This window comes from Magallana gigas, chromosome 9, assembly GCF_963853765.1.
Source record: "Magallana gigas chromosome 9, xbMagGiga1.1, whole genome shotgun sequence".
NCBI classification, from domain to species: Eukaryota; Metazoa; Mollusca; class Bivalvia; order Ostreida; family Ostreidae; genus Magallana; species Magallana gigas.
Genome location: NC_088861.1, coordinates 32,174,982 through 32,202,409, shown reverse-complemented (window position 1 = coordinate 32,202,409; position 27,428 = coordinate 32,174,982). Strand labels below are relative to the sequence as shown.

At 32.3% G+C, this 27,428-nt stretch overlaps 3 long non-coding RNA genes across 8 annotated transcripts in view; 2 read left to right on the top strand and 1 right to left on the bottom strand.

Annotated features, from left to right (window-relative positions):
* LOC136271267 (uncharacterized) overlaps positions 1-2,945 on the top strand; it is a 144,404-nt gene extending 141,459 nt beyond the window's left edge. For all 5 annotated transcript variants that reach the window (XR_010709185.1, XR_010709184.1, XR_010709183.1 and 2 more), the window contains one exon: positions 2,348-2,945. This is a non-coding gene — a long non-coding RNA (uncharacterized lncRNA). The remainder of the gene's footprint in view (positions 1-2,347) is intronic.
* A 284-nt stretch (positions 2,946-3,229) lies between these two features.
* On the top strand, positions 3,230-12,079 carry LOC109618742 (uncharacterized). Its single transcript, XR_010709190.1, has 7 exons — positions 3,230-4,340; positions 5,921-5,979; positions 6,232-6,369; positions 6,524-8,375; positions 9,593-9,651; positions 9,871-10,008; positions 11,367-12,079. It is a non-coding gene; the product is annotated as an uncharacterized lncRNA (long non-coding RNA).
* A 3,733-nt stretch (positions 12,080-15,812) lies between these two features.
* LOC105338061 (uncharacterized) overlaps positions 15,813-27,428 on the bottom strand; it is a 29,870-nt gene continuing 18,254 nt past the window's right edge. For both annotated transcript variants that reach the window (XR_004599390.2, XR_004599389.2), the window contains 4 exons: positions 21,726-21,948; positions 16,864-16,983; positions 16,622-16,712; positions 15,813-16,147 (listed from right to left, as the gene is read on the bottom strand). This is a non-coding gene — a long non-coding RNA (uncharacterized lncRNA). The remainder of the gene's footprint in view (positions 16,148-16,621; positions 16,713-16,863; positions 16,984-21,725; positions 21,949-27,428) is intronic.

Below are 27,428 nucleotides of genomic sequence, written 5' to 3'. Positions count from 1 at the left end.
TAACTAAGTGTCTGTTCATAAAATATGTTTGATCCACTTGTATTAAATTTATAATTGATCCAAATATAAGACTCACTGCAAATTACAAAACATAATAATGTTAATTTTCCAAATTTTATGATAATTATATAATTAAGGCTACATTTTACAACAGAATGTGAGACAAACAAAATCTAGCAGGTAGATCTTTATACATGTATACACAAATTTCTAAGCATTCTGGCCTAGTTCAAACATTGCCCAATGTTTTTTCAATGTTTTTTTTCAATTGAGTTTAGTTTGTTGGTATGAGAAACAAAAAGGTTGTGGAAAAGTTAAGTGAGAAGAAACAAAATCATCTACTTTAATTGTAAATTGTATTTATTTTCATATATTTACATTATTCAGTGTCTTTGCTGTGATAACACTACGTATCGATTTTGTACTATATAACCCATAATACAAATGACGCCAAATTGAGGCGCCGGCGGGGTTTGCTTATTTATATTTAAAAATTTAATCGTACAATGGCCTAAAATTATATAAATATAAGTAATAAGGAATCATTCTTGAATATTATGAGGTGATAACTTCGGTCGGGGCGTGATCAAATCTATCATAAAGCCCTTCGGGCTTTATTGGATTTGATCACGCCCCGACCAAAATTATCACCTCATAATACTCAAAGAATGATTCCTTATTCTTTATTAAAAAAACTGGAACAATGAATAAATCAAGAAAATTGATCACTTAATTTAAATTTCCTGCCGCCATGGGAGCTGCCATTGAACTTTAATCTATGACATCACACCATCTATTACAGTTTGTTTTATCAAGTGAACATAGCATCAGTATCAAATCTTGATATTGGCTCTAAATGACAAGTTCTGGAAAAATTGAAACAATATCGATTTGAGACCGTTCTTTTACGCTTGACTCTCTACAAAATTACATACTAACGTCATACGGAGCATGTTCAATGAAATCGAAAACTGAGGTTAGTGTTGGAGAAATCTCCGTATAGTTGTGGAAATTGTCACAACTATGTTGTACAACTAAGTTTTGTAGAAAATATGTGCCTGCTTTATTTCAACATGGTAATTTCAAATTAGAAGGTGCATTTTAAACATCCTGATTACAATTAAATCATACTTTTTTTCAGTTAGCAAAGAAATTGAATTAGAATTAAAATTAACTTGAGGCCATTTTCAATTTTGAATGATAGCAGCTGTGATTTATTTAATAAAAATGCATATATTTATATGCATACATGTATTTATTCTTAAGATTGACTTGCAAATCTAAACAATATTAATTTTGTTCAGTCGAATACTGTGGAATCATTAGAATTCGTGATGGCTCAATTTTTGTGGTATTCGTGGGTAGCCCTCCCCCACGAATTTAAATCCTCAACGAAAATAATTTCAGAAAGAGTTATCTTTGTTACTGAAACAGTAACCGACGCTTCCACGAAATTACATCCCCTCGAATGAACAAAACATTCACAATCCACGAAAATTGGCCCCCACCAATTTAAATGATTCCACAGTACTTGAGTAACAGAAAGGAATAAATCAGCGTTTTATTCAGAGCACTCTGTACATTGTACATGTAAACCAAACAGGAATAGATGGTCGGACTTCAAAAGAATTAATTTTTTTGTTTTTTAATATAAAAGAGTTCATGTCGGCCTCCAGTAAATACAATTTCTCTATTTTTGAACATGCATTAAAGCCTTAATTATGTAGTTTTTTTTTCAAAACAGCATGACCCCTTGTGATTATTTAAACCACTTTATAAATGTAGGTAAAATCTGTTTTTGAATTTCTTACCCCTTTAACTGGTAATGAATGATACATTAAACCAGATATGAGTTATAAAAAAATTATTTGGGATAAAATGTGATATGATATAAAGTATGTGTTCATGTATTATTCATGTTGTTTGAAAGTCTGAAAACCAAACCAATTTATGTCATACTTGTCCAATGTTGGCATTTTAAAAAATCTTTACAGGTGTTATTAGCACAGTATTATTTCATTACCCATATAGGCCTACTAGAGAATTCACCGTGACCTTTTTTTTCGGTGCTTCATAAATTCTTTAATTATAGTGAATCAGAAAATCAATTTGCAAAACAAATGTAAACAAGCTTTCTAGGGTACATATACACCAAACATTTTTTCTAAGTTTTTGTAGCAAGAGCCTACAAATCTTGATATTTATATTTTAATTGATAAAACATCTTAAAATTTTTAAAATAAGTTTTCAACAGCAACAGACTGAGTATAAATTCAATTGTTTATTATGTAATGTAGAATTCTCTTCTGATGCAATGGTGATTAAGACTTAGTATAATATATTACAGGAAACCCAGATGGTTGGCACAGGTCACTGTATATTCTTCCTGGATGTGATGAATGGCCTCTCCAGAAAAAGAAGTCAGACATGAATCTATGGAGGTGAAACAGAAACAGAAAAACGAGGATTCCGCATTCAGATGATTGCACAGATCACTGTGTTTTCATTCCTACAAAAGATGACACATCCACTTTTGGACCATTTCTTTGTGCCCTGTATAGCAGCATTTATTAAGGAAATCAAAATTTATTTTTATGACAGAAAAAATGATACATTGCTGGATAGTAGAGGAATGTACTTGTTCATTGATTTTCCTGGAACAAAAAGGTCAACCACTCAACTATGAGGCTACTTTAGCAGTGTTGCTTTTTGTTAACTATAGGTTCTTGTGTAGTGGCCTACATAAGCCATTATTGAAAGTTCTTGAAGTCAGGTTTTGTGAGCATGCAGGGTCATGCATTGATATGTATGAAAAGGAGCTCTCAATAAAAATGTCAGACCATAGAAAACTTTTGCCATCTATGATTTTATTGATCATTATTTAGCCATTAAATCTGTCTTGTGAGCCTCTTATGGCTGAAAAGAATTAAAATTTCTGTATTTATTATAGTTGAAAATTAATTTTATTCTAATTTTCACTACCTACATGTACTTGACATTTTAAAACGTTTTCTGTTGGCTTCACAAAGCTAGAAACTGGTGCTTGTTAATAGTTTAAAACAATATAACCATTAAATGCATTTGCATTTAATGTCTTTATTTCTTTGCTGGATCATGTGGATATTGGTGTAAAATTGAGTTATTCCCCTTTGCTCTTATACACCCTTTTGTATTTATAAATGTCAAGTTATACCCCTGATCCTCATTCTCTTTAATCATCTCAGTATATATCTAACTAAAATAGAAACACATTTACATGTGTGTGTATCTCTTGGTTTAGAAAGAAAGAGAGAAAGGAGAGAGGGATGTCTTTGTATGGGTGAAATATATTTTTTGAAAGAACGAAATGAAGTTTTCTACTCAAAAAGTGTTTGACCAGAAAAGCTAAAACTTGTGTGAAAGAAACCCCAGATAGTGAAAATTCAAATTGTTCTAATCATTTTCCCCTAGGGCAGTGTGGGCCACAATTGGGCGCAATCAAGTTTGCCAAATCCTGGTACTCAGGGGTAGGGTGTGGTCACATTGGGGGGGGGGGTCCAGTTTTTTTTTATAAGAAAAGAATTTAAATTCATCTGAAGAACTTATATGGATTGTGTTTACATCTGAACACAATTTCAACGACACAGAGTAGAGAAACTTTGAAATTTCTTCATATATAAAACAGACGTGCGAGCGAGAAGAAAGTCAATATAATTATGCATGTCAGGTGTTAACATTACAAATGGTATGAGCACAATGACAAAAGTAAATACTAGGTGAAAGGGAACACAGCTCCCAACTTTATAGCTAGTAATTTGAAGTACACAAATTGTCCTTGTTTTGATTTCAACTGGCTCTGAAAATTTATCATAATCGGTTAATTTATCCACATTAAATACATGTATATTGTAAGAATAATTTATATTAATTATAGTATTCTCTCGACATAAATAAGTTATTTGGTTCATGTGTGGATCTAATGGAGGGACTGGGGTTCCAGTTGAAAATTCAAATGTCTTAAAAGTACACCAGTCTGTACGTAATACAACCGAAAATCGACCTGGGTACCCCCCCCCCCCCCCCCCCAACATATAGATATCCTTCGAACCACCTGGAAAAAGTATCTGGATCCGTGCATGTGCTTGTTTATTGTTTACTATCCAACAGGAAAGAGGAAGTTTTTCTAATATCACAAATAGATTATCTTTATATTTAACAATGGCTCTGATGAAACACGACATAATTTCGAACAAAATGAAATCCATCAGACAAAAATCCGAGGCAGCCAAATTGTTGTTCGTGTTACTTAAGTTGAACTTCATTACAACTGGATCTGGAGAAACTATTCCAGAATGTAAAGAGTAAGAATGCGTTATTACTCTACCATTTTTTATTCACTTAATCTGATCGGTGTTTCTATCAGCTGAAATAAATGCATTTTCTTCTTGACCATTGAAATACGCAATTCTACGCTGGTCTTTTTCACATTTTACGTTGAATTTTTCTTAATTAATTGAAACTTTAGTATATCGAGAGCACGGAGTTGCACCTTAGATATCCAAGTACATGTATATTATTGTGTATACACTGTTTAATATATATGACAGGCCAGTTGTAAATAATGCACACTGTGGCAAAAAAAGAGCTAAAACAGCGTCTTATTTGTAATGCAAGTCGACAACTTCGGAATAAAAAATAACCATTAAAAATAAAATACCGTAAGTATGATAAAACACAAAACGAACATGAATTCAAGTATTCAATTACTATTAAATGAGTACAAATATCATTGATAGTTAACGTACCTATTTATTAAAAAGAACTACACTCGATTTTTGGATTAATTTCTGAATTTGATTTCAAAATTGAAACGCCGAATAATTGCATTTAAAAAATATATATATTTAGAAATTATGATGGATTGCACCTTAAGCTTGTATTACTCGGTAATAGATTGAACATAAGTGCAAGTTCATAGACATTAAGATCAAGATCTAGTAAATGATGCCAGAATGTCTTTTTGAGGCTAGAACCATTATAACGTCGTAATTGATTTGGTCAATCTCTTTCCCAGTACTAAACGACTTAAGAAAAATTTTGTAGAAAATAAACAATTTCTAAATATACGTTATTGAATAACGGAAAAAGTAATTTCGATACCTATACTCAATTTGGCATCATTTAAAAGAGGATGTCAATGTCTTGGTTAATGTTGTTTTTAGAGAGATAATCATTGTAGGCGTTCTAGATATATTTTGTTAATCAAAAATGGGCAAAACTCCGAGATTTGTTACTCATTTTCTTCATATTTCATAAAAAATGACAGTTTAAAACATAACTTTTTTTACTGTGTTTACCAAAGTTTAAATCCATATATACACCCTATCAAACAAAACTATTGTTATGAAGCATCATTATAAAAAGTTATATCTTGAATTGCAAAAACATGTAGGCACCTTTCATTTACTAGATCTTGACCTTAAGAATAACATGTAGCTTTCATTCGGCTTTGTAAAGATACTATGCTAAATATTAAAAAAAATGAGAATAGATGTATATGTGTTGTAAAATTGTACATAATATATGTAAGGAAAATACAACCATACGCAAGAACATATTACAACTATATTTTTTTAAGTACGTTGCTCCTTATTGACGGAGTATTCTCAATATTTTGAAATCAATTTCGTTTGATAGGTTCAAATGTTGTTTAGAAACATTACATTTGTCCTAGACTTCGTCTTTAAAACATACGTGTGGTACTTCTTCAAATGAAGTAAAGATAAATAAAGGCTAAGTTGAACAGTGTAAATTAAAATGTAAACATAGGTTTTTAAATTGAATTTAAAATCTATGCTTATTGATCAACAATCTGCCAGTACTTAGAATATTTATCTAAATAGTACATGCATACAGCGCTGTATTTCCATTTTGTCAACAGAAACTTTAAAAGATGTTGTGATGGCTACTTTTGGAACTGGACAATCAACAGATGTGAGCGTAAGAAGTCCTTTGAATTCTCAGCAAGGAGATAATAAAAAAACCCCCCAGAAATGGCACTTGAATATGTATCAAAAGAAATATGTATCTTTACAGGAATGTTATACATTTGTATCAAACTGCATTGACTGAAAAAAATCGTTTCTCTTTATATCAAAACAATTATAATATTGAAAACTGCTATTTACAAGATGTTATTTTTCTGACTAAAATGAATAGAATACTAGTTTAGCTGTTAATTATTATTTTTAGTGTGTATGCTAGGATACAGTGGACTGAATTGTACAACTAAATGTCCTTATCCATCATACGGACATAGATGCCAAGGATATTGTGACTGTAGCAATGACACGTGTGATGTATCTACAGGATGTAAAACTCTTACTACAGGTTAAAGTTAACATACTTTTTTTTAGATTTTAACTATTAAAATGTTTACATACATGAATACATTTTATTTTTCGAATAAACTTGAATTTAAAAAATGGCTAACGATCAAATATTTTCCTTTTACTTTTTTATGTACAATCTGTCATTCAAACAGTACAGTCCAATTTTCATCGTTTCACCACGTGGACAAATAGCAGAGGTACTGTATAAGTATATTTGACTTTACAATGTATTTTATTTCTTATATCAAAAGGAACTTTACAACAATCCTTTTATGTTTACTTAATCATTTATGTAATCACTATTATTTCTGACGCTTTTTAAAAATAATATCTTTTTGTCAAAAACACATCATATATAACATCACCAGATATTAAATCAAATTGCAGTTTTAATACATGCACAAAGAAAAATTTGCTTTAAGCGTTCATCTACTCAAGACTTTTGGAGCGTTTTTTTGTTTGTTTGTTTTTTTTGGGAGTTTTTTTTTATAACATGTTCTTTGTTGCTAGCTGAAGCGAATCAATGCAAATTGTATGCAAGCATACAAAAAGGCAACCGTTTGAAAGCCGAAATCTCCATAAAGACTCTTGACTATAGCTTTAAACATGTCGTAGCAAGGTACTTTGCTTTGAAGATAACGAAAGTCCAAGAAAAACAAATGCTAGTACTCCAAAAACTTTCGTGCAGTGTATGCAATGCTTTGGTGAACCTTATTTTTTCATAATGAAGTTCTATCAAACATAAACATTTTATGTGGGCAGATTTAAAATTAATCAATTATTTATCATACAACAAAATTTGTTACTTTCAAATGCATATGGTTTCAAATTTACAATATCTAATTATGAATTCGCAGATAGATTGAGTTTGTGAACACTTTCTTTACTTTACCATTGGCCGTTGTTCCCATTGGCTAGTATTATCGAATCAAATCATTTCCATTATTATAAAACCCGGTAACTTTTGATTTTGTTTCACTGTGGGTCCGGCGATTTTGTACACCAACACCTCGCACAAGGTATGCATTGTATTAATTTGTATAACTTGTAATTTTTCTTAGTGTCTCCATAAAGTAAACTTAGATTATAATAAAGTTTAAAGGTTTATTTAAACTGTAATGAATAACTGTGTATAAATTGAATATAATGACATGTGTTTATATTTATTTATAGAATCACCTTTTTGTACATATTAAACATCCTGAACAAAGAACCTTGCCTATATCATTTATTCAGTCACAAAATACCACTGCAGTTATTTCATCAAATTGTAGTTTTAACACATGAAATGTAGTGTTAACGAACAGTGTTCAAAATCAAACGCCGAAGGAAAAAATACAAAACGGGAACAGAGTAAATACGGATCTTTACAAAAATTAGAGGTAAAATCAGGTGTTATGGAGGAGTGAGCATCCTAAGCTGACCGCTCAAACCCGCAATGTGCTCTTTTTCGTTATCCGAAAAATGGAAAAATCCGAAGACAATATGGTGATTAATAATGGCATAAAAATATGTATAGATATGAGCAACGTCGGTCAGCATTCGGCGTAGCTGAAGACTGTATTAGTGTCTGAATATTTTGTAAATATGCTCACAAGGTATATAATGTAAGTGTGCTTTATATCAATTATTCTTACATGAAAATATATTATACTATTTCATAGTAAATTGTTATATCCTTGACTTAAGTGAAACAAATGCCAAACAATAAACAGCCAAACGACTTGTTTATGCATACGACTAGAATAACTCAAGTCATGTAAATGTCTGTTTATTGTTCTACATTTAATTGTTTTACTACAGGAAGGAGGAAGTTTTTTTTTTCTAATCACGACCAAAAGCCATGCTACAGTGTACTTGAAATTTGTTCGGATTAATCAAAATATCAATAATTTTGATCGAAATGAAATCTATCAGACAACAATCCGAGGAAGCTAAATTGTTGCTTTTGATACTCAACTTCATTACAATTGGATCCGGAGAAACTATTCCAGAATGTAAAGAGTAAGAATAGTTTAATAACCCTCTCTATTTTTTAATTCAAATAATGTAATCGCTTTTTTATCAGAATAAATTAAAAATGAAAATTCTCTAGATCATTTAAATACGCAATTCTACGCTGGCCTTTCTGACAAAATGCTTTCTTTAGCGATTTACTATGGTTTTATAATTTTAAAGAGTATCAATTTTCGTGGATTTATATAGTAAAAATCACAGCTTCAAGGATACGTTAATTCGTGGCCAATGACCCTGGATCAACTTTACAACGAACTACACTAAAATTGGTATTCAACAAATACTGATGAAACCACAGTATGCGCATTCATGTATGAATATAGCGACACAACAGAAAAAATTACATGTATATTTTCTGCTGTGTTGCTACCTTCATAACCTGCATGAATCATTGAAGAAAGCATTTTCTTGTTTAGTTTATATTTTGAATCCTTCATTTAACAAATAAAAACAATTGACCTTAAATGTAAATAAAATTAACTACAGGTATATCTTGTAAATGTAAATCAGTACGGTAGATAAAAGAAAGAACCAAATCTTCTTTTTTTTTTTGAGCTGACATGATCATGATTATTTCGTTCAGTCTGTGATTTTTCTTAGGTTGCTGAATTAATTTTTCGACCGATCGATAAACTTGTTCGAACTGGATGGTGTATATTTCAGTTCTGTCAATTTCCTTATAGCTGTGAATTACAATCAATTTCCGTAAGAAATAGAAGGAATTAAACTTAGTGGATGTAAATATTTCTTCATTATAAGAACATTTATCTGTATTAGGAGCATGGTGTTGCAAGTAGGTGGACACTTAGTATTAGTAACCACAGTAACATTTGGATACATATAATACCGGACTGTTCCATCTGTAAAAAAGTGCAGATTGTAATAATGATAATTTACGTACTATAAAGTATAATTGCATTTTGAATGAATAAAAGAAAAAATGTTAAAATATAAGCGATTTTTAAAATGTTTTATTCAGTGTTCATGAATAAGGACTTTAAGGTACAATGTACTCCTACATTCCGACTACTGCGGAACAAAACAAGTACATATTAAACAGATAACGCGGGTTATGCATTGTTTTCTAAAATACTTGTTTGAAACGCAAAGGAAACCATTACCTGTTAACAATGAAAAAAGAATTTATCTAATTATTGCACGCATCCATGTACGAACACTGCTATATGTTTCCATTTTGTCAGCAGAAACTTTAAAGAATGTTGTGCGGGCTATTTTTGGAACCCGGCGGTTAACAGATGCATACGTAAGATGTCCTTTTAATTTTCAGCATGGAGATGATTATTAAACTATGACACTTTCGAAGAGAAAATACAGAAATGTTGTATCTACTTGGAACTGAAAAAAACCCGTTTTTCTTTTATATTACAAATTTTAAGATATTTAACACTATTCAAAAAATGTTATTGACAAGTTTGACTAGAATGAACTGAACACCAGTTTAGATATTTCTCATTCTTTTCAGAATGCATGCCAGGATACTCCGGACTTAATTGTACAACTAGATGTCTGTATCCTTTGTACGGATATAGATGTCAAGGATATTGTGACTGTAGCAATGATACATGTGATGTATCTACAGGCTGTAGAACTATTACAACAGGTCAAACTTACTATTTTTAGGTCACCTGAGTCACACAGGTGACCTTTTGTTTGGTCATCGTTCGTCGCCGTGACTGGTGCGTTGTCTGTCTTGCTTTAAAAAAAATCCGTTTTTAAAATTTTTGAAAACTATTATGCTTATTTTTACCACTTTTTGCTTGAAGCATCTCTAGGATAACAGAAACCTAAATTGTGAAATTTATTACAATACTATGCCCGGGGTCTCATGGACGGGGCCAAATATGCCAAAACAGACTAAATCCTCAAAAATCTTCCTGACTCCAATAAAATTTTTAATCAAAGTACTGAAGTACTGAAAGCCGGGCTCTTTTATTGTGTCTTTATGCATATTGTGTAGTAAAGACTGAAAATCTCTCTCTCTCTCTCTCTCTCTCTCTCTCTCTCTCTCTCTCTCTCTCTCTCTCTCTCTCTCTCATGCTTTTAATGTCGGCAAGGCATCAGAGAGCGAGCAAATATTGTAAGCGGCTATAAACAAAAAATATGTCTGTCTAGTAGAAGTTAAAAAGTTCAACAGTTGCTGCCTTGAATTTTGCAACAAGCATTATATATGCAATCCCCATTTCTTCATCTGGCAGCAAAGTAGTTCATGGAAATTCATGCGCATTGTATGTGTCCAAAATGCATAGTAATGTTTTAAAAACACGTTATTGATAAGAAAACTAAATATTCGAAATTTAAAAAAAAAGAAACAAAATGCAAACACTTTTGACAAAACGTGGCTCTTTGTGTAACTATTTGGTATATCGGGAGCTTTACCTTGACGCTGTTTGGTTTTTTGTTTACTTTTGAAGTTGTGCTATTTATAGTAATATTGGCGATTTGCCTGCCTATAGCCAGGACTCTGCTTTCAGCAGAGCCCTGCTAAAAAATAAATAAATGCAGTTAAATAATCACCAACCCCTCTACCTCGAAGTTAGTCGTTAAATTAATGACTCCTGGGTCAGATGTTTGGGCCGTAGGGTGGGAGATGTTGCCATGTGTTGAAAATGTATGAAATGTAAAAAATCTCTTCTCTACTCCCCAACACATTTGAGAACAACTAAATACATGGTTATAATGTCCATGAAGCTCTCTTTCTAAATGTAAATTCAGGGCCCCTTGGTCAGGGATTTAAACCAGAGAGCGGAGCAAATATAATGTAGCTTTATATGTATAGTGAATGTGTTAAATAGTACACATTCTTCCGTCCTATACATGTCCACATATTTATATTTGATAAAAAAAAATAAGTATATGGTTATGATGTACCTGAAGCCATCTACCTAAATGTGAAATACAGGACCTTTGGTTCACATACATATACAACATGGTACAATATTTTATCTTTTATATAATCAGATGTACCATCAGTTATTCAAACCGTAGTGACCAATTTTCATCGTTTCTCTACGTGGACAACTGGCAGAGGTATTGTTCATATTTATATTTATTTACAATGAATTTATTCGTGTTACAACATTTTTTAGGTCATTTAGGTAATCCCACTACAGTACTCTCTGAATCTTTTGAAAATAGCTTTATGCATAAAAAAATCAAATTTAACACTATCATAATTATTAAATCAAACTGGTGTTTTTATACAAATATATATAAAGAGAAAAACGTTTGCACAAAGTGTCAATTTACGCAAGAGTGTGTACTGTTTTTTTAGTTTTATAACAGGGGAGAGGGATACAGAGAGTGTGTTATTATTGTTTTTTGTGTAGCTTACTGATGCGCATGAATTAAAAATGCTAATTCTGACGCTTTATAAACATTCATTTATGTATAAAAACACATCATATATAATACAAACGCAGCTATATATTAAATCAAATTGTAGCTAGTTTTAATACATGAAATGTAGTGTTAACGAACCGTGTTCAAAATCAATTGCCGAAGTAAAAATACAAAACAGTTACAGGGCAAACACGGACCTTTACAAAAATTAGAGGCAGGATCAGGTGCCATGGAGGAGTGGGTATCATCTACTGACCGGTCACACCCGCCATATGTTCTTTTTCAAATCCGGAAAATGGGAAAATCCGCAGACAATATAGTGATTATTAAATAACGGCATAACAGTAAGTATATATATGAACAAGAGGCCCATGGGCCACATCGCTCACCTGAGGAACAATAGGTATGATAAAATCAGCTCAATGGAGTCATAATACAAACTATCTGGACCATGTAAATCCTGTATAAATAAAATCCATTTTCCCCTGGATATTCTTATGTTTATAATCATTAGTCCCTTTTCTAACAGGATGATTTTATAGTCATATCATGTGTTGAGTATTGCAGTTCTCAAAAAGATCCCTTACAATAGTTTATATATGGGATATAAACGTACAGTAAACTCTCAACCTTCTCGTGAGGCCAAAGAATTGTCCTGGGGCCAAAGTCTTAACAATTATAAAAAATCATCTGGCTCATTAGTTTCTGAGAAGTTTTTTAAGATTTACCCTATAAATTCCTTTGTTAAACTTTGACCCCCCCCCCCATTGTGGCCCCACCCTACCCCTGGGGATCATTATTTTCACAACTTTGAATCTACACTACCTGAGGATGCTTTCACACAAGTTCCAGCTTTCCTGGCTGATTAGTGTCTGAGAAGAAGATTTTTAAAGATGACTCTGTTTATTCCTATGTAAAACATCGACCTCCCATTGTGGCCCAAACCTACCCCCAGGGGTCATGCTTTTCACAAATTTGAATCTACACTAACTGAGGATGCTTCCACACAAGTTCCAGCTTTCCTGGCTAATTAGTTTCTGAGAAGAAGATTTTCAAAGATTTACTGTATATAATCATATGTTTAACTTCAATCCCCCATTGTGGCCCCACCCTACCCCTGGGGGTCATGATTTTCACAACTTTGAATCTTCACTACCTGAGGATGCTTCCACACAAGTTCCAGCTTTGCCTTCGAATTAGTTACTGAGAAGAAGATTTTTAAAGATTTACTGTATATAATCATATGTTTAACTTCAATCCCCCATTGTGGCCCCAACCTACCCCCAGGGGTCATGATTTTCACAACTTTGAATCTTCACTACCTGAGGATGCTTCCACACAAGTTCCAGCTTTGCCTTCGAATTAGTTACTGAGAAGAAGATTTTTAAAGATTTACTGTATATATTCCTATGTGAAACTTCGATCCCCCATTGTGGCCCAACCCTACACCCGGGGGTCATGATTTTTACAACTTTGAATTTACACTACCTGAGGATGCATCCACACAAGTGTCAGCTTTCCTGGCTGATTAGTTTCTGAGAAGAAGATTTTTAAAGATTAACTGTGTATATTCCTATGTTAAACGTCGATCTCCCATTGTGGCCCAAACCTACCCCCGGGGGTCATGATTTTCACAAATTTGAATCTTCACTACATAAGGATGCATCCACACAAGGGTCAGCTTTCCTGGCCAATTAGTTTCTGAGAAGAAGATTTTTAAAGATTTACTTTTTATATTCATATGTTAAACTTCGACCCTCCATTGTGGCCCCACCCTATCCCCAGGGGTCATGATTTTCACATCTTTGAATCTACACTACCTGAAGATGCTTCCACACAAGTTTCAGCTTTCCTGGCCGATTAGTTTCTGAGAAGAGGATTTCTTAAGATTTACTCTATATATTCATTTGTTAAACTTCGACCCCCCATTGTGGCCCCATTCTCAAGTGAGCTAAAAAGGTTAAGTTTACAATTCAATAAGTTGGTTTCTGGAAGAACAGATTTTGAAAATTTTCGTAATAAATATTGACAATTTTTTTACTTTTTAAAGCGCTTAGCATAGCTCAGCCCTTTATTGTCGTTAGACTTCAACTTCCGGTGCATCGAATAACCGCCCCCTATAAGCAAAAGTATACATCATTTAAACTGGTTAGGGAACCAGTTTCAGGGGTTTATGCACATAACTGCACGGGCTATTGTGAATCTAATTTACGGGTTATTGTGAAATTAATGTACGGGGCTTACATACATCATTGCAGGGACTGTCATGCAGTGATGAGGAAATATAGTGCGTATACAGAAGCTGAAATGCTATATACATATATATCTGTTAATTTACATACAGAAGCTGGGTTAGCGCTTTTCAGTACTATCAGTACTTTGATTTAATTTTTAGCTTTTAAGATCTGTGTACAAACATAGAATTGTTAGCAAATCTCTGTATCTTGCTTATAATTCGAAGCAAACACTCAAAAATGGTTTGTAAATAGAAATTGTTAACAATTAAACACAAGAAACATGCACTACATGTATAACATATAAGGAACACAATTTATTTTTTCGAAATGAATCATATATATACATGTATATACCTACATATTTCCGTCAGCGATATCAAACTCTATTTAAACTGAATAAACTAGAGAAAATGCCGAGCATCTCAACAAAAACCTATTGCATTAATCTACCATTACGCAAAAAATAAGGCCGAATTACCGATAGAATGAATTGTATTTCAGTACTCCTACATCAGATTTTGCTTAATTTGCGCAGGTAAACAGTTAACGTAACTGTTTGATTTACCGAAGTCTCTGTTTGATTTGATACGTAAAAATCACGAAATACAGACGACAGTTTTCAGGTTACAAAGCATAAATAATGAAAACGAAACGAAAATCAGAACAAGCTAACATCAACGTCATGTGTGAAAACTGTCAACGCATTGACATATTTAGCCTCAATTTACTTCACAAAATCGGCACCAATATATTTTTCATGTTTCAAAAATTTCCCTTCATACGCGAACTGTTGCACAACAAGCAAATTCATCATAGTCAGATCGACCCTTTTTCGTATAATGTCATGGCTGCTTTAAACAAAGAACCTCGTTTTAGAAGTATGGAATACGAGTCTTGGTAAAATGTGTAAGCAAAACCGGGCCGTGGCAAAATAAAAGCCGGGGCAGATCGGCAATCGTCAATTCCAAATACGCATTATTTTGCAGCAATATTTACAGCAAATACAAATATACTGGTCCATCAAATATCCTGAAATTTTAATGAGATTGGCAGATTAATAACTGCTTATCTTTTGTTTTGCCCAGGCCAAGTCTTGTCTACCCATTTTACCGGATGCCGAATCCGAGGCTATTAAACTGATTGAAACACGCCTTTCCTTTATTATTATTTTCGTAATAACTCAGATTTGAAACAGAATTAGACCTTTATTTTTGCAATTTATATTTTCCTTCCCATAAGGATAATTTATGCTAAACTACGTTGAATTGGAATCAGTAGTTCTTGAGAAGAAGGTTTTTAAAAATGCACCTCCTTTTTCTACAGTTTCAAGTTTTTTTCCGTTTTGAATACAGATCGGACTTTTATTTCTGCAATTTATATTCGCCCTCCCATAAGGAAGCTTTGTGCCAAATTTGGTTGAAATTGGATAAGCGGTTTTAGAGAAGAAGTTCAAAATGTAAAAAGTTTACAGACGGACAGACGGACAGACGGACGGACGGACGGACAGACAGACGACGGACAAAAAGTGATCAGAATAGCTCACTTGAGCTTTCAGCTCAGGTGAGCTAAAAACGGCAGTCAACATTCAGCATACTGGAACACCCTATTTGCTGAAAAAGTCGTTGTATCCACCATAAAACTTTTAAAGTAATGTTTTTAATGGGGACTCTTGATACTGTAGTCTTATTTTACACCTTGTTTGTCAGTGGTACGTTTCGTTTTAGAAATTGTTTATACGTAAAACATGGTCTTGTGTATCGAATTAAATGAGAAACAAAAACTCCATATACAGGAGATGAAGGTTTAATGCTTCATGAAGTCCTTTAAAGTAAGACATTTAAAGTACACCTTTTAAATGTTTATGAATATCATGAAATGGTCTTTTATCGATAAGTTATACACACGTATGCTGGTTATTTCAACAATTCTACAAAGAGTTTTTCCCTCAAAGTAGAAAAATAATTTACATTGTATGATAATTTAAACACATGGATACATATAAGAAAAGTTACAGTGTTTTTTGATTATTGTTCCACGACCATAACTTCCTTACATTACCATAGACGTATTATCTTAAATGTCAGCAGGGATAATAAAGAACATAAAATCCTTGTCGAAGCACTCGTCGGATCATTGACAGAAAATGCATCATTTTGATTGTACCTGTAAGATATGGAAAAAAAATCCAATTATTTCGATTGATTGATTGATTTAGAGAGATTAACGTTAACATATAAATCAAACGTGATGTTATCCCTCACTCTCTTCCTCGCTCTTTTTTGTCGTGTTTATGTTATCTTTATTTACATGTACATTTATTTAAAGGTATGCTTTTCTATGGGTTATCTTTCTTAATTCTTTAATAAATCCTATGTAGCAATTTACGTTTACAAGCTCTAAATAAACAACATCATTTGTTGTACTTGTATACTGTTATCCTAAGATGACGCCTTAAGGACCAACCTATTGTACCATTTTTTATTTAATTTAAAATGTGAAAAATGGATATCCGTAGTACTCTGTAAACATAATTCTGTTTGAACTGGTTAAAACACAATGAGGTTTGCTTAATTTTTTTTTACGCAATTAAACCCAAATCGGCCTACTGAATATCAAGCTAAAAGTGAAAGAGCTTACATTTTAGTTGTGGTGGTGACTTCACTGGAAGCATTGAATGGAGTAGTTTGTATTTCGTTTCTTGACGTTTTTAGTTCATAACAGCCTTTATCTACAATGTAGAAAATTATGTAAAATGTGCAAAGACAAAAAGAACTTTGAAATGGATTATACACTGTAAAAAATAATAAATGGATAATAAATGAAATGATAACATGCCATTCAACAATATGGTCGACAATAAATTATCATGAAAGACTTACATTTGTATGCCATTGTGGAGTTGTAAGTATTTGGGCAAGGGTTTCTGGGAAAATTTAAACAGCTTTTGTTCTGATTCCGTATTATACGGAGAGCACTGAAGCTGAATTCGGTACAGGAACCTGTAATCGATTGTTGAATGCAATATAGCAAATTTAATGTTATGCATGCTTATGTGCTAGAAATACAATTTCGCATATGGGTGAAAAAAAGTATGCGTTTCATTCATTAATGTACATGTAAATGTACATGTAATATCTACTCCAATATTACAGTGTTATGGGACACTTTCATATTGTGACGTACTTCCTATCGAAATAAACAATAAAATTAAGTATCATTTTATAATTATAGTTTTCCTTTCCAATGGTGTTTCCTAACAGCGTAGCTAAATGAGTAAGATCGTTGATTAGGGATCTGTAAGTCACAAGTTCTAATCCCATTGGGTCTTTTGCAAATTATACACAAGTTCTAATCCCCTTGGGTCTTTTGCAAATTATACACTTCAAAATTAAAATAAATTAAAACTTATTTTTTGTCAAATGATGTTGAATTTGAAAATTCTAAATCCGATGAAAGGATTTTGATTACAATGTATTTTTATCCAATTAATCCATCGGCAGGTTCCCATAACACTAGGATAAAAAAAAAACACAACAAAAAACAAAAAACCAAGAGGTTCCTGGATCACATGAAGTATAATACGTGTAGATAATTTATAAATAGAAATCAATCCCCCCTTGGATATTCTTATGTTTATAACAAAGTCCCTTTTCAAACAGGGGGATTTAATAATCATTTCACAAGTTGAGCATTTCAGTTCACCAAAAGATCCTTAACAATTGTTTATGTATAGGATATAAACCTACATCAAACTCTGAACCCCTTGTGAGGCCCAAGAATCGTCCAGGGGCCAAAGTCTAAACAATTTTAAAGAATTAGCAATATGTCAAGATTTTTGTATGTAAGTAAATCCATATCTTATAACATTTCAGTTTTTGTTAATAATACCGTGTATCCTGTTTTTTTCGCGTGTCACAAAATTTGCGAAAATGGGGGAAATCTGTAGCATTTTAAATTTGCATTTCTGAGAATATTTTTAAAGATGTTGTTCTCTTTACATTCCTATGTAAACATTCGACCCCATTGAAGCCCAACCCTATCCCTGAGGTCAATATTTTCGCATTTACATCTACACTATCTGAGGATACTTCCATCTAACTTTCAGCTTATTAGTTTTTGAGAATTTTTTTTAAAAGATTTACTCTATATATTCCTATGTAAAACTTTGACCCTTGTTTTGACCTTCCCCTACTCCTGGGGGTCATGGTTTTAACAACTTTGAATCTACACTACCCGAGCATAAGGATGTTTTCACATACGTTTCAGCTTTCCTGGCTGGGTGATTGGTGTCTTAGAAGATTTTCTAAAGATTTGCTCCATATATTCTTGTGTAAAAATTCGACTCCCTATTTTGGCTCCACCCTACACCCGGGGGTCATGATTTACACAAATTAGAATAAATCCTACATGGGGATGCTCCCATCTACCTGGACATCCCCGATACAATAAAGTTGTAATGTCAAAAGCAGAACTATTGGAACTTATTTTATTAAGATCTGATTTCTGACAGAACCTATTTTTTGTTAGTACCAGACAAGCTATCAACACATGCTATAATTTAAAAAAAAAATTGCAACAAATATGTTAAAAGTGATTCGGTATTGCCCAGATTACTTGCACTGTATGCATTAAAATGGTTTATGTGTTTGTGCATTGTAAAATAGTCATGCACTGTATGCAGTTTATACAAAACGTTATACCGGTATTATTATCGGGTTATCTCCTGAAATAAATGAAAATGTGCAAAATGGTTGCATGTGAAATCTAAAAGCTTCGTTAAAACCGACTTTGTTTTGCCTATTTCATAGTTCATAATTCTAAAATACTTCACAGCCTGTTTAACCTGAAATACAAAAATATACTACGATACATGTACTAGTCAAACTTAGTTAAAATTTCTATCTTTTTATTTGGTTTCTCTCCATAAAAAAATTTTGAACCAGTTGTAATGCGTTTGCACGTGATACTTAATTTAACGAGACCGAGTCTAATTTGCTCTGTCCTAGAGTTTTTAATGATTTTTTTACATGAATTTCTACTGATATATCAGAAAATAAAGAAAGAAATCAGACACAATTTACCACATCATTCGTTTAGTAGGTCATCTTAAAGCTTGTTAATTTTAACATAGGGCCCTATGGAATTTTGTTTGAAATGTATCAATTTTTCACAATTTTTCATCTTTTTAACCTTCTGCCGTAGGTAAAAAAGCATAAAATGATCAAATATAAAAACCCCTTTACTTCCTTGTTTGTTCCATGGGTCTTATCAATATTTTTATTGGTTATGCCCGATTCCCAGAATTGTCTGATAATGGCTATTTTTTTATTTGACAAAGCTTTAAGGCGAAAAATGGGGATCTTTATAGTATTATTAGAACATTCAGACATATCTAAATAAAAAAAAAGATATATATAACAAAAATATAAAATACATGGTAAGTTTCTGTCTTGAAATACCTGTATTAAGCTATATTTACGAGGGGTAAAAAAAGTGATAGAGCGCTAACCTTGCTGAACCATCTTAACGTTTTCGATCCGAGCCCAAATAGAGCTTCTATTTCAAGATATTTATGTTAATTCTACAATAAAATATCATTTCTACACCTCGAACGGACTATTTTCAACATTATTTGCTATATATCTGCAGTTAAAACTATAACGCAATGGTGCCAACCAAGCAAAAAGATGACGACACAATACTAATGCAACTTGAACTGTACTCGGCCTCATTAAAAAATGAGATTTAAACTGTGTCTCCTCGAACAAAAGAATAAAAGCCGCAAAAATGAAAGTCGTCTAAAAACATGTCGCATATAAAAAGGAGAGGCCCATGGGCCACATCGCTCATCTGTAGAACAATAGGTATGATGAAATCAGCTCAATAGAGTCATTATACATGTATGAACTATCTGAACAATGTAGTGTAATACATGTCGATCCTGTATAGATAAAAATTCCTTTTTCCCCATGGATATTCTTATGCCTTTTCTAACAGGATGATTTTACCGTCATATTACATGTTTGTCATTTTAGTTCTCAGAAAGATCCTAAACAATTGCTTTTTAAATGGAACCTACTACAAACTCTGCACCCTTTGTGAGGCCCAAAGTTTGTCCAGGGGTCATTGTCTCAACAATTTCAAAAAATCAGCAATATGTCAAAATGCTTGCATATACATGTATGTCAAACTTTAATCATAACATTTCAGTTTTCGGAAATAAAAAATTGGATCCCAATGTGACCCCACCCTACTCCTCATGATTTTGATCTTAACTAATTTGAAACTTCATTAATTAAGGTTGCTTTTACTAAAGTAATAGCTTTTCTGGGCAAATGTTTTTTTTTAAAGATTTTTGTCTATAATTATATTCCTATGTAAAACTCTTCCACCGTGGGCTCATGATATTCACAAGTTTTAATCTACACAACTTGTAAATGCTTACTTGTTTTTTTTTTTAGAAAAATATCTTTAAATATTTTTCTCTCTCTATATATAAATTCACCCCAATCCTATCCTTGGGGGATCATGATCTTCACTACCTGAATCTTCACTACCCGAAAATGCCTTCATGTTTCAGCTTTCCTGGATGATTTGTTTCTGAGAAGGTTTTTAAAGAACTACTCTATATATTCCTATGTATATATTCGACCCATGGCCCCTCACTCTAAATCTACACTACCTGAGGATGCTTTTACAAAATTTTCAGCTGTCAAATAGATCTCGAGGAGAAGATTTGGGAAAATTGCTGAAAACAATTCAATTATTCCTTCTAATTATTTATCTTTGAAAAAGGGAGTAGTAAAATTTTCACAACTTTGAAACATAGGGTGTTTTGTGCTATGTTGGTTGAAATTGGCCCAGTGGTTCTGGAGAAGATGTTTACAGACAAACAGAGAGACAAACAAATTGACGACAGACAAAAAGTGATCAGAAAAGATCACTTGATCTTTCGGTTCATTTGAGTTAAAAAGGGCAGTAAAATATTCTGGCCAGAAAAAAATAAGCCATGATTTTTTAAGCTTTATAAGTATACAAAATAATACTATTAATGCTACTTTAATTATAATATTAATTTTAAAATGAAAAAAAAATCATGACTTTGATAAAAAAAAATGCTGAGTGCAAATTTTGATCTCTGTCAGAGCCCATTCTTGGATCCTGCAGGTCTGATATAAAGATGAAATATTTGAAATACATATAACAGCTACATGTACCTACTGGTTTTCTGTTTAATGAGAATCTTGAAAACTCCTTTCTTTTAATCACATACTGTATACAGGGTTATTTTCGCCCGTGTTATTTTCGCCTTTCTACACATGCAAACAGCTTCGCCCATTCTTGAAAACGCTTAGATACAGTTTTGTTAAAAGAGATATAATTTGAGACATTGGAAATCGCCCAGTTTTAACTTTGCCTACTTTTTATGAGGGAGTAAGGGGTAAAAATAAAAATGAGCGAATATTTCCCTGCATACAGTAACCTTAATCTGGCTTAAAAGCAATTAATCATGTAGTGCTTAGAACCAAATTTTGAAGTCTATGGTTTCAATTCGCAAAACTGTTTGGACAGGAATTCGAAAATGTCATGAGTATAGAACAGTCAATGGGTGGAAGATGAGCTCAAAAGTGATAATTAGACATTATTAACATTGTTTTTTAACATGATTATAACTGCCGTTAAAACCATTTAAAACCATTAAAGTTAAAAGAAAATGTATTTTTCAAAGCAATTTACTTACCGAAATGGATAATTTTTGGTTCCGCACACACTTCAACTAGTTTGTTCATATATGTATCAATTAGACAATGGTACACGTATGTCCCGTTGCACTTGTTGGCATACGCTGTACAATTTTTCATTGCTACTCGTTCCTTCCACTCTATATCGTTATTAGGACAGCGTGTGACAGACTGAATTGTTTCAGTTGGTATCAAGCAAAAAACTCGACTGCTCTCCACTACCTATAAGCATATACAATTAAAATCATAGGCATTAATATTTAAGTACTGATCTTATGTAAATATCTAATTCTGTACATGATCATGATAACTTGTTCATGTCAAAAAGTTAACTTTTAACAGCATATCCTTTAGAATGTATTTACTCCAAATTTGAAATCCAGAAAGTATAAAGCAGCCCAAACAAATCAAGTCAAATAAAACTTTTTAAACAAACTAGATCAAAAGACAAACTATATGGTCCCATACATAAACATTTGAAAACAATCGACAATCACAATTCTTATTAAACAGGCATCGTTGAACTTTAAAGTAGAATTTTAAATATGTGGTAATGACATAACCATTCTCTCTTGTCAAGAATGTAGAATATATATTTGTAAAAAGGAATTAATTCTATAAAATAGAAAATAAGAAAAGCATTATGACAAAGATAGACATCATTTTCATCTATGTTTTAGATAATTGTGCTTTAAGATAAACTAGGACTGTATCTGGGAATGTTTAGAAAAGGCAATGATTTAATCCTGATTTATAAGATGTTAGATTAAATGTTTGTGATACAAGAAACATTTGAAAGTCAAATTAGTTTTTAGGACAATTGTAAAAGTACCATCACTAATCAAATGTATATTATGTTCGAAATTAGAATGATTTTTAAATGACCCAGATTATCGAGAAAAAAAAACCTTATGTGAAATCTCAGATTTATTAATAAAAAAACCATATGGACATTGGGACGTTCACTTTGATATTTAAATTTCTTTTCAATTAATTCAAAATAAAATTATAATTCATTTTATTCTTAGGTGATATAAAAAAAAAACCCATTGTTGTTTTATACAGTGGTAATGCACAAGCCAATCGTGTTAAATAGTTCAATAGTTCGTGTAACTCGGGTGATCGTTCGTGTAACGTGCTAGATCGTGCGTGTCTCATGAAAATTAGTTTGCGTTTTTTACCGTGCGTGATCGTGCGATTTTTAGTTTTGTATTTTGTTTACGGAATGCCAGTTTATATTTTAAAACAACGACCCGTTGTTATTTTTATTTAAACAATGCAACAATGTGAATTTAAAACTTTTTTAATAGAAGAACATTGACAATTGTTAACATTCATTTATCATTTCAGTGCTGATCTGTTTAAACTATTCTCTCTTTCGTAGTTAAACATATTTAATAACTATTTCAACAACTTTTGTAATCAGCCTATATCAAGCATCCATTGTATCATGAAACCTAATTTTAATCACATTAGCAAGAGAGACGCATTGAATAAAAGTGGTCAAACTAACTAATTCCTCGTTTAAAACTAAACAATTATCCCCCCAAGTTTTCTTATAAATGCGAATACGATACGTATTCCTCTCTGGGACATTGTAGAGACATTCGAAAGAAATTCAATTTATTTCAACGCTTTAAAATTTGGATAAAATAGAAATAAATCAATTACATACCGTAAGTTATGAAGATATGGAATGTGAAAAATCGAAGTTCTTTGGAACAAGGTAACAAATTTACCTGTATCTCGAATAAATAAATCGTACTTAGAGAATCGGATTACAAAAACATCCACATGACTTATGTAATTAATTTTCTGCAGTTTATGTATTATCTTTTTTTATACTTTATTTTCATTAACTATGATACAGTTTTAAGTTAATATTCATTATGGAGACAAACAAAATTGTGTTTGAATCCTGTACACTAGTAATATTGTTTACTCGTAAAAAAAAAAACCAACAACGCACAGCTACTGTACATGCCGCTATTCAATAAAACACAAACATATAACTAGTACAAATTAAAGCAATACTTTTCCTAAATTCTAATATTAAAAATTAATTTTGATTTTGAGTGTTTAAAATCAGTGTAGAATCGTTTGCTTGCGTGTTTTTAATCGTTCGTGTATCGTGAAAATTCAGTACGTTAGTGATAGTTCGTGTATCGTGCGTGATCGTTCGTGTATCGTGCGTGATCGTTCGTGTATCAGAATCGTGCGTGTCGTTTGTCAACAATAACGTTGCTACTACTGTACTACCACAAGTGATTATGATTGAACAAACTTAAAACTACGCTACCTTGGGTTGCATCTAAAAAGTTTTTAACTTTTGGCTAAATTGGTAAATAAGAATATTTTAAAACATGTTTCCTTATTCATTTTTGGAAAACAATTGAGCTCCTCACTTTTTAAAAAGTAAATTGTATTACATAGTTTTACATATTCATGACGTCATGACTGAAAACGTTATTTCGCATAAATGTCATTAAAAATCATCGCAAAGAGATTCACAATACAAGATATCTAGGAATTCTTATAAAATATTTTATTTTCGATGGTTAATAATCACAAAAACACAAAAACTGGAACAAATGTTAAATTTATGAAATAATTCCTAAATGGTTTGTACTTCAAATATAATAAATATTAATGATTGGATTATTGCCTAACTTGAAAGTGCAGCTAGAATTATATGTACTATGTGTTGCTTTTCAGGTCTGGGCAAATAACTATTTAATCGAGGATAATATAGGATTCAAACAGTAATTTCACACAAGAGCCCCATGGGCCACATCGTTCACATGAACAACAGTAGACATGATCAAATCAGCTTAATGTAGTCATAATACAAACTATTTGGACTCTGTGGTATAATACATGTAGACCCCGTAATTATAAATCCATCCCCCTTGGATAGTTTATGTTAATTATCAAATCCATTTTCTAACAGGATAATATCACAATTAATATCACATGCTAAGCATTGTAGTTCAAAAAAGGATCCTAAAAATTGTTTATATATGGGATATAAACCTACATTAAACTCTGAACCCCTTGTTAGGCCCAAGAATTGTCCATGGGTCAGATTCTAAACAAGTCTAAAGAATCAGCAATATGTCAAAATGCTTAAATATAAGAATAACCATGTTGGATAACATTTCGGTTTTTGTGAACAGTTAAAATGTTTTCCTGTGTAAAATTGGATTCCAATGTGCCCCTAAACTACTCCATAGATTTTGATTTTAACGAATTTGAATCTACACCACCTGAAGTTGATTTTCAAAAAAAATGTTTTTCTAGGCAAATGGTTTTTAGAAAATGATTTTAAAAGATTTTTCATTATATACTCCTATGTAAAAATGTAGCATCCTCCCTATGTTGTGACCCCATCCTACCCCCCCCCCCCAGCGATCCTGATTTGAACACACTTGAATATACTCTACCTAAGGATACTTCCGCACAAGTTTCAGCCTTTCTGGCTAATTGGTTTCTTGGAAGATTTTTAAAGACATTTCACTTTATTTTCCTATGTTTCGACCCCCCCCCCAATTGTGGTTCCACCCTACCCCAAGGGGAAATGCTTTTCACAATTTTGAATCCACATTACCCGAGGATGCTTCCAGAAAACATTCAGCTTTTTGCTTTCTGAGAGGAAGATTTTTTTTTTATATATTCCTAAGTAAATAGTCGCCCCCCCCTCTCATTGTGGCCCCACCCTACCCTCTTGGGTTATGAGTTTCACAACTTACAATCGAATCTACACTACCTGAGGATGCTTGCTCATAAGTATCAGCTTTTCTGGATTATTGGTTTACGAGAACTTTTTGAAAACATATACTCTTTATATTCCTTTGTAAAATTTGACCCCCATTGTGGCCCTACACTGACCCCGGGAATCATGGTTTAAACAAACTTGAATCTACCCCACATACGATTTTTACAACTTTGAATCTACATTGCTTGAGAATGCTTGCAAATACGCTTCAGCTTTACTGGCTGATTGGTTATTAAAACGATTTTTAAAGACATCTTTCTTTATATTCATTTGTAGAAATTCGACCCCAATTGTGGCCCGACCCCCCCCCCCCCTCTTAGGGTTATGATTTTCACAACATTGAATCTACACTACCTGATGAGGATGCTACAAACAAGTGTTAGTTTTCCAGGCCAATAAGTTTTTGAAAAGAATGTTTTAAAAGTTTCTTTTGTAAATCTAATTTATTTGCCTAAGGGAGTGTTGTGCCAAGTTTGTTTGAAATTGGCCCAGTGGTTTTAAAGAAGATGTTGAAAATGTGAAACGTTTACAGACGGACAAACAGACAAAACGTGATCAGAAATTCTCACTTGAGCTTTCAGCTTAGGTGAATTTTGTAATTTAACTTTGATACGATTTTGCACGACGATGCTACATTCAAATAAGACGCTGTTTGTTAACATGCTTCCCTAACCTGTTCGCAAATATTTTTTAAAGGTTTTCAACTATTTATAACTAAGTCAAATTTCAACTCTATCAGTGATGATTGGAAAAAAGTAGTCAGAGTCAAACTACCTAAATATACTTCTAGACACGTTTAAGTTTTCTTTTCTTTTGATTTTTAAGACAAAAATTATGTATTCTTAAATTAAAACTCTATTGCATATTTTGCCTTACCATATCCCTTAGGAATATTGATATAACAAACTAGAATCAAAACTACATGTACTAGAGGATGTTTCTGCAAAAGTTCTAGATTTGGTTGCAAATAGTAAGTGCAAAAAAAACACCAAAAAAAACAATTTAATACAAGTGGTCCTTGGGCCATATCGCTCATCTAAGCAACACAAGCCATAACAAAATCAGCTTTAAAACGTTATATACAAAATTCCAGGAAATGTAGTAGAGTATATACTTATAAAAACAATTCTTAAGATATTCTTCTGTAATAGATTGAACCCCTTTTGTACATTAACCATTAACAAGATGATTTATAGTCCTATAATTTGCATTGCAGATTATATATATATATATATATATATATATATATATATATATATATATATATATATATATATATATATAAAACACACTTCGATCTTGTGGGTACAGATTGTCCTGCAGCCCTAGTCTATACATTGTGAAGAATCAACAATATGTGAAAAGTCTTCTATATCAGTAGATGTTTTACCACATTATATGTATTTGTTTTTGGAGAAAAAAAATAAAAAAATTGTAAAAAAAACCTTTAAAACATTTAGGACAAGAGGCCAACAGGCCTTAACGGTCACCAGAATATCATAGCCCAGACACAGACCTGTCGAGGAAACGCATATATGCATTTCATTAAGTTTATTCTGGAGTAACTCAAATTTAAAAAAAAAATATTGTAATGATGATTACCTCTCTGCCTGATATCTTTCTAAAAGGTTTTTGAAACCTATGATTTTTGCAAAAAACTTTCAGATAAAATAGAATGCATAACCTGATATTGAAAATGTGAAAGACTCTGATACATTTAGGGACTAATTTCCTCATATTTGTTACTTTTCAAGACAAGTGTGTATATTTTCATAGATAAACGAAAACAAGATGGCAAGTACACATCTTTTTTTTTTAATGCAACCTATCATTCCACATCCCCAGGGGCCAGACAGAAGCTCCCCCTTTGCAAACACGGCAATTAAACTATGAAATAAAACCATTCACATATACCAGCATTTCAATA